This window comes from Octopus bimaculoides, chromosome 13 (assembly GCF_001194135.2).
Source record: "Octopus bimaculoides isolate UCB-OBI-ISO-001 chromosome 13, ASM119413v2, whole genome shotgun sequence".
In the NCBI taxonomy this organism is placed as follows: domain Eukaryota; kingdom Metazoa; phylum Mollusca; class Cephalopoda; order Octopoda; family Octopodidae; genus Octopus; species Octopus bimaculoides.
Genome location: NC_068993.1, coordinates 33,412,730 through 33,419,685, shown reverse-complemented (window position 1 = coordinate 33,419,685; position 6,956 = coordinate 33,412,730).

Below are 6,956 nucleotides of genomic sequence, written 5' to 3'. Positions count from 1 at the left end.
CCCAAATCCTTTAGTACAATGTTAGCATTTCAAAATATTTTCGCCCTGATCAAAATAGAACTTTATTTTGTTTTTGTTTTTGTTTTTTTGTTTTTTTTGCAAACTTTACTGACGACCGCAAAGGATCGTGGGAATACTGTGATAACTGATCGTATTCTCAACACCGGATTTGAAACTTATGCAATATATAAATCCTAGTATATTTCATGATATATTTTACATCTATAATAATAAACGTGAAATTCCCCTTTATCCCGGTTTACATTTGCTCTGCATAGACAATTTATACCTTTTTAGAATCAGGATGATCCCGGGATTGAAAATCTGCCATTCATTTGGTTCTTGAGCATCCAACACTGGGGTCAAGTCTGGATGAGGATTTATATTCTAACAGTTGAAAATTCAAATTTTAAAAGAACTCCAAAATTTCTTTTTAAACTGAATTTAAAGTAATACCATATCTGTAGGGTAATACCATATTAGTAGGGTACCAATAAATGCTTTATCATTATTGCCCTCTTTAGTTTGAGGTTGCCGGCCCCACTTAGCCGTCCGCAAGAGCTAACTTAAAAGTCCGCAGAGTGTAGCTTTTAAGCTTGTATGAAATATATGTGCAATATTTGGTTTGTATTTTGTTATTAGTAAATCTTCCACAGTTATTCTTTTTCGATTTTTGCACTCTCTTTCTCTCTCTCTCTCTCGCTCTCGCTTTGTCTCTCTCGCTCTGTCTCTCTCGCTCTCTCTCGCTCTCTCTCTCTCTCTCTCTCTCTCTCTCTCTCTCTTTCTCTCTCCCTCTCTCTCTTTCTCCCTCTCCGTCGGTTGCGACGACAAGAGTTTCAGTTGATCCGATCAACGGAACAGCCTGCTCGGGAAATTAACGTGCAAGTAGCTGAGCACTCCACAGACACGCGCATCCTTAACGTTGTTTTCAGCGAGATTCAGCGTGACACGGAATGTAACATGGTTGGCCATTTAAAATACAGACATTATTCATTTTCGTCAACTTAGTGGACTGCAGCAATGTGATATAAAGTGTTTTGCCCAAGAACACAATGCGCCGCCGAGAATCGAACTCACGATGGAAAACCCGATACCCTAATCACTAAGCCACGCACCTGCACAAGTCTTTGTGCAATTTTATATAAACCTGTAACGCCGATTACACTAACATTTTATATACAATCCTACAATAATTAGCATGTTTTAATTAGAATATTTAAGAAATATATACATCATTGAGGTTAATTCTACATATATATATATATATATGCACAGGAGTAGTTGTGCGGCAAGTAGCTTGCTTCCCAACCACATAGTTCCGGGTTCAGTCCCACAGCGTGGCACCTTGGGCAAGTGCCTTCTACTCAGCTTCGGGCCGACCAAAGCCTTGTGAGTGGATTTGGTGGACGGAAATTGGAAGAAGCCCGTCGTATATATATATATATATATATATATATATATATGTGTGTGTGTGTGTGTGTGTGTGTGTTAGTGTATCTGTTTTTGACAACCCACCATTGCCTGACAACCGATGCTGGTGTGTTTACGTTCCCCTAAGTTTATATGCATTCATACATACATACGTACATACATACTGAACAATGACACACATATGCATACATAGATATTTATCTGCATGTATACATACATACATAGATACACACACATACATACATCATACATACATACACACATACATACATACACACATATAATACATACATTCTTTTCCGGTCTTCAATGCAGACGAACTTTGAAGAATCCTGTTGCAGGAATAATTAAATAAACAAAAGTTGAATGTTTACACAGACACTTAACAAGTTGATAGAGATCGTTTGTGTATAGAAACGCATACAATGTACAATGATACGTATGCGCGTATGCATACTCACATATATCACTTTCTCTTTCTCTCTCTCTCTCTCTCTCTCTCTCTCTCTCTCTCTCTCTGTATATAGATATCTATATATGTGCATATATATATATATGTGTATATATATAAATATATATATATATATACATACATATATATATGCATATACATATATATATATATATATATATATATATATATATATATATATATGCATTTATATCATGCCTATATATTTAATATATATATATATACAAGAATACTCATACACACAACTCACACATGCACATACATACAGATATACATACACATATCCATATACATGTTGATATACATATGATACATCTAAATTTATCTTTCGTTCAAGTGCATGTGTATGTACGTATATGCATGCATGTATACACATGTGTATGTAGATATAATATACATACGCACACATAGACATACACATATATGCATATACGTATTTACATATGCATATGTATATAAGTATATATGTAATCTTATATATATATATATATATATATATATGCAATAATACAAGTATGTATATATGTATGTACGTATGTATGTACGTATGTATATATGCATGCATGTATGTATATGAAGCAGACGTTCCATTTCCCCTCTCCAAATTGTATATAGTAGTTATGTACAAGAAAAACTAAATCAAACGTATGGTGTCTGCTACGGATGTCTCTGTTAAAAATCCGGTTATGTTTTCACAGGTGTTATGTAGTTCTCACGGCGATGGCCCATTCAGGCATGACGACTCTCTGTGTGTGTATGTGTATGTGTGTGTGTGTCTGTCTGTCTGTGTGTCTGTCCGTCTGTCTGTCTGTCTGTCATTCTGTGTGTGTACGTGTCCGTCTGTCTGTCTGTCTGTGTAGCTGGCACTGTGTGCGTATATGTCTGTATGCGCCTTTGGGTGCCTGTGCGCGCGTTGTTATACTTATTACTGTTGTTATTTTCGTTTAATCCCAGGTTAATCGTGATCCAACAGATTTATAATAAAAGTCGCTCTAGTCGTGACCCTCGCGCCAATTTGTTGCCAAAAACGTATTGTATAAGTATGTCTACTTTTCCTCTTGTATCCTTTGTCGAGATAAATAGGTCAGGGCAGAGTGTAGAGGTTCCCAGCCTTTACATTCACAATGACCCCTTTTTTTTTAATGAATTTCCCATGACACTCAGACTTATGAAACTTCTGTCTACCCAGTAAATTTCGAACCACCAAAGCTGTCTTTGTGGATGTCACAGGTAGGGACTCGCATATCTGGAACGTCCTGAAGCACTGAATCATGATGATTGTGTCTAAATGTGTGCGCGCGCATACACACACACACATATATGTATGTATGTATGTATGTATGTAGGCATGTATGTATGTATGTATGTATGTATGTATGTAGGTAGGTAGGTATTTTTATTAAAGCTGCAAAATTGTCACAAAACTGTTACTCAGAGTTTCACGTTCCCGTTCGACGAACAGTTCTGATGAATAAAACCATACTACTCTACCTAAGTACTAATTCTTCCGCCTTGTTTTGCGCTTATGTGCTAACGTGTGTATATATATAAATATATATGTGTGTGTGTGTGTGTGTGTGTGTGTGTGTGTGTGTGTGCGTGTGTGTGTGTCTGTGTGTGTGTGTCTATAAGATCCTAGTAGGATATAAAGATATGGTACTTCCAATAATGCAACACTCACATCGAGTTCTGGACTATCAACACTGTTGAGTTCCAGACTAATAGCCAGCATTGCACTGTAGCCTACATTGGAAACTGTAGAACCCTTATCCAGGAAATGTTCCAGTATAGACATTTTTGCCTCCCGAAAAACTCCGAGTATCACTTTTTCTGCGAAGATTTAGTCATGAATTTCTTTTTCGCTGGCGATTACGGGTATTTCTACTCGAAAGTGATGGACCCAGGTCTCACCTCCAGTCATTATTCTCTCCAAATACTTCTCGTCTTTATCGTTGTAGCTGTCGAGTAAGCATTGACAGATCTTATGCGTTTCAGTAAGCTCCATAGGCACCCAACTCGCACAGACTTTACGAAAGTGAAGCTTGTCGTGGATGACTTTGTATGCAGAGCCATGACTAATTTACAGAGAGCATGTGACCTCATCGATAGTCACTCATCGGTTTGCCAGAACCACCTCTTGAGTTTGTAGAATCTTCACGTCAGTGGCGGAGATTAGGTGTCCTCCTCCCTCTTCGTGCTTCCCCTTTGTCTTGTAACATTAAAACTTCTCGGTCTACTCATACATATTTCTACGCGGTAAAGTGCTGTCCCCGTATTGGGCGGAGCGACCATGTTTATTCTGGAACACGAGAAAGAAAACTGAAAGGATGAGAATAAAAGCTCTGTAACGTAACCAGAAGGGTTCTGTCTTTTAGCTCGCGACCACCGAAGGTAGTGAGGCTAAGCTAAAAGTTCTGACGAAAGTGCGGATAATTTTTGACTTACCCGCGTGTACGAGCGCGTTGTTCTTGTTGTTTGCCAAAAGTCAGTACTGATCAAGCGAACATGGTGAAAGGTATTCCAGTTATAACCATCCTATCTTTCATTTTATCATGGAACCTGTTACCTAGTGTGTCCTACTTCTCTATGAAAAGACTCTGTATTGCAAAACGACGATCGTATATATGTTTCTGTATGGTGTTGTCGTTGTTAATGTTGAGTGGGGCATGCATGGTCCCTGTTAAGAACTTTGTTTAATTGTGAGATCCTGGGTTCGATCTCGATGTGTGGTCTCAGAAAAATGTTTTCAATTTCAGCCACAATACTCAAGCTTTGAAAGTGAAATCGGGTTGACAGAAATGGTGTAGAAACAGGAAATGGGGACAGTATTAGTAATACAATGGTCCAACCATATCATACTGCGTCCAACCATGTCACACAGCGTCCAACTGTGTGACATGGTTGGACTACGTCGAGTCATGTCACACAGGATTCAACAATGTCGCACCGCGTCCAACCAAATCTCACAACGTCTGGTGTTATCATACGGGGGCCAGTTATGTCGCACTGCGTCATTCAGACTTTGCATGAGAACCACATTAACGATACACATATCTGCGGAATACCCCAAAATGTCTCGTAGAGCAGATAACGATGATGATGTTGATGTAGAGTAGGAGGAGCGGGAGGGGGAGGTGGGCGACGACGACGACCTCCGAGGAGAAGGAGGAGGACGACGACGTGGAGGAAGACGAGAGTGACGACGAGGTTGAGAAGGATGATGATGATGATGGCGGGGGGGCGTAGTGGTGGTGTTGGTGGTAGTTGTGGGACGGGGTGATAATGATAAGGAGGACGATTGCTGGATTGGAACACAGAATATAGCAGATAGGAACTGTGGGGTATTTTGATTCTTTCTCTCTTTTCTTTTCTCTCCTTCCCTCCTACCTTCTCTCCCTCCCTCCCTCTCTCTCCCCTTCTCTCTCTCCCTCTCCCTCTAAAGACCCTACTCCTCTGCCACTTTTAAAAAAGTATTTGCTTCCCTATATGGATCGACCCCGTTAACAACAATAACAGCAACAACATTGTGTGAAGACGGAAGAAGAGAAAGAGAAGGGAAGGCGAGACTTTGGTGGAGGGGTGAGGGAACGCTAATGTGAAAGACAACAGGAACAACAACAACAACAACACAAGGTATAATATATCTCGAACAGGAAGAGAAAGGTAATGCGAAAACTAACAACGACAATAATAATAACAACAGCAACAATTATAAAAAGAACTTTGCAGGTAACCTGCGTTGGCAGATGGAATGTGAAAGAAATCATTCATAAGTAACACAAGGTACGATTGTGTTTGTTGCTTAATCGTAATTGACCTATATGTGTGTGTGTGTGTGTGTGTGTGTGTGTGTGTGTGTGTGTGTGTGTGTGTGCGTGCGTGTGCGTGCGCGTGTGTGTGTATGTGTGTGTGTGTGTGTGTGTGTGCGAGCGTGCGTGTGTGTGTGTGAATGCGTTTTTGCATAATGGGTGGGTGTTTGTGCGTATGTACTCAATACAGCCATCTAATCATATACACATATACCTACTATTCACACGAACACGCACACACACACACACACATGTATATGTGTGTATATATATATATATATATATATATATACACACACAAACACAGATATACATATTTATACACACACATACAGATACATAGATAGATAATTTATATGCCCACACAAAATTAAATAACTCAACTAATCATATGCACACACGCTCACACATATTTACACATAAATACTCACTCACACACATACACACATATACATATATATAAACACTCAATCACACACACGTATGCATATTCAAACATACAAAGTTAAATACCTCAGTCTAATCAGTTAAGCATACATTCAATATATATACACCCATTTATATATGCACACACGAACACATACAGCCGCATAGACACTCACAAACACACGTATATATGCACATACAACACACACGCGCGCAGCACACATGTATACATACACACACACACACATACGAGGGGAATTCTAAAGCTTTACGACCTCCCTATGAACACTTAAATTTTACGCTCGCACTCAAGTGTGCGTGAGTGTGTATGTGTGCAAGTGTGTGTGTGTGTGTGTGTGTGTGTGTGTGTGTGTGTGTGTGTGTGGTTGAGTATTCCACAGATATGTGAATTGTTACTGTAATTCTCAGGCAAAGAATGATGCAATGTGACACGGGTGGACCGCGTGTGAGACGACAGGACCCCGTGTAACATGTCTGGATCCCGTATGACAACACTGGACGCTGTCTGACTTATTTGGTCGCAGTGCGACATGGTTGAATCTTGTGTGACATGGCTGGACGTAGTGTGATTTGGTTGGACACAGTGTAACATGGTTGGACCATTGTATAACTGGTGCAGTTCAAATTTTGAGTTTCCACAGTTTCGGTCAACCCAATTTCACCTTCAAGGTTTGAGTCTTTTTCTGTGTGTGTGTGTGTGTGTGTGTGTATGTGTGTGTGTGTGTGTGTGTGTGTCTGTGTGCGTGTCTGTGTGTGTGTCTGTGTGTGTGTGGTTGTGTGTGTGCGAGTGTGTGTGT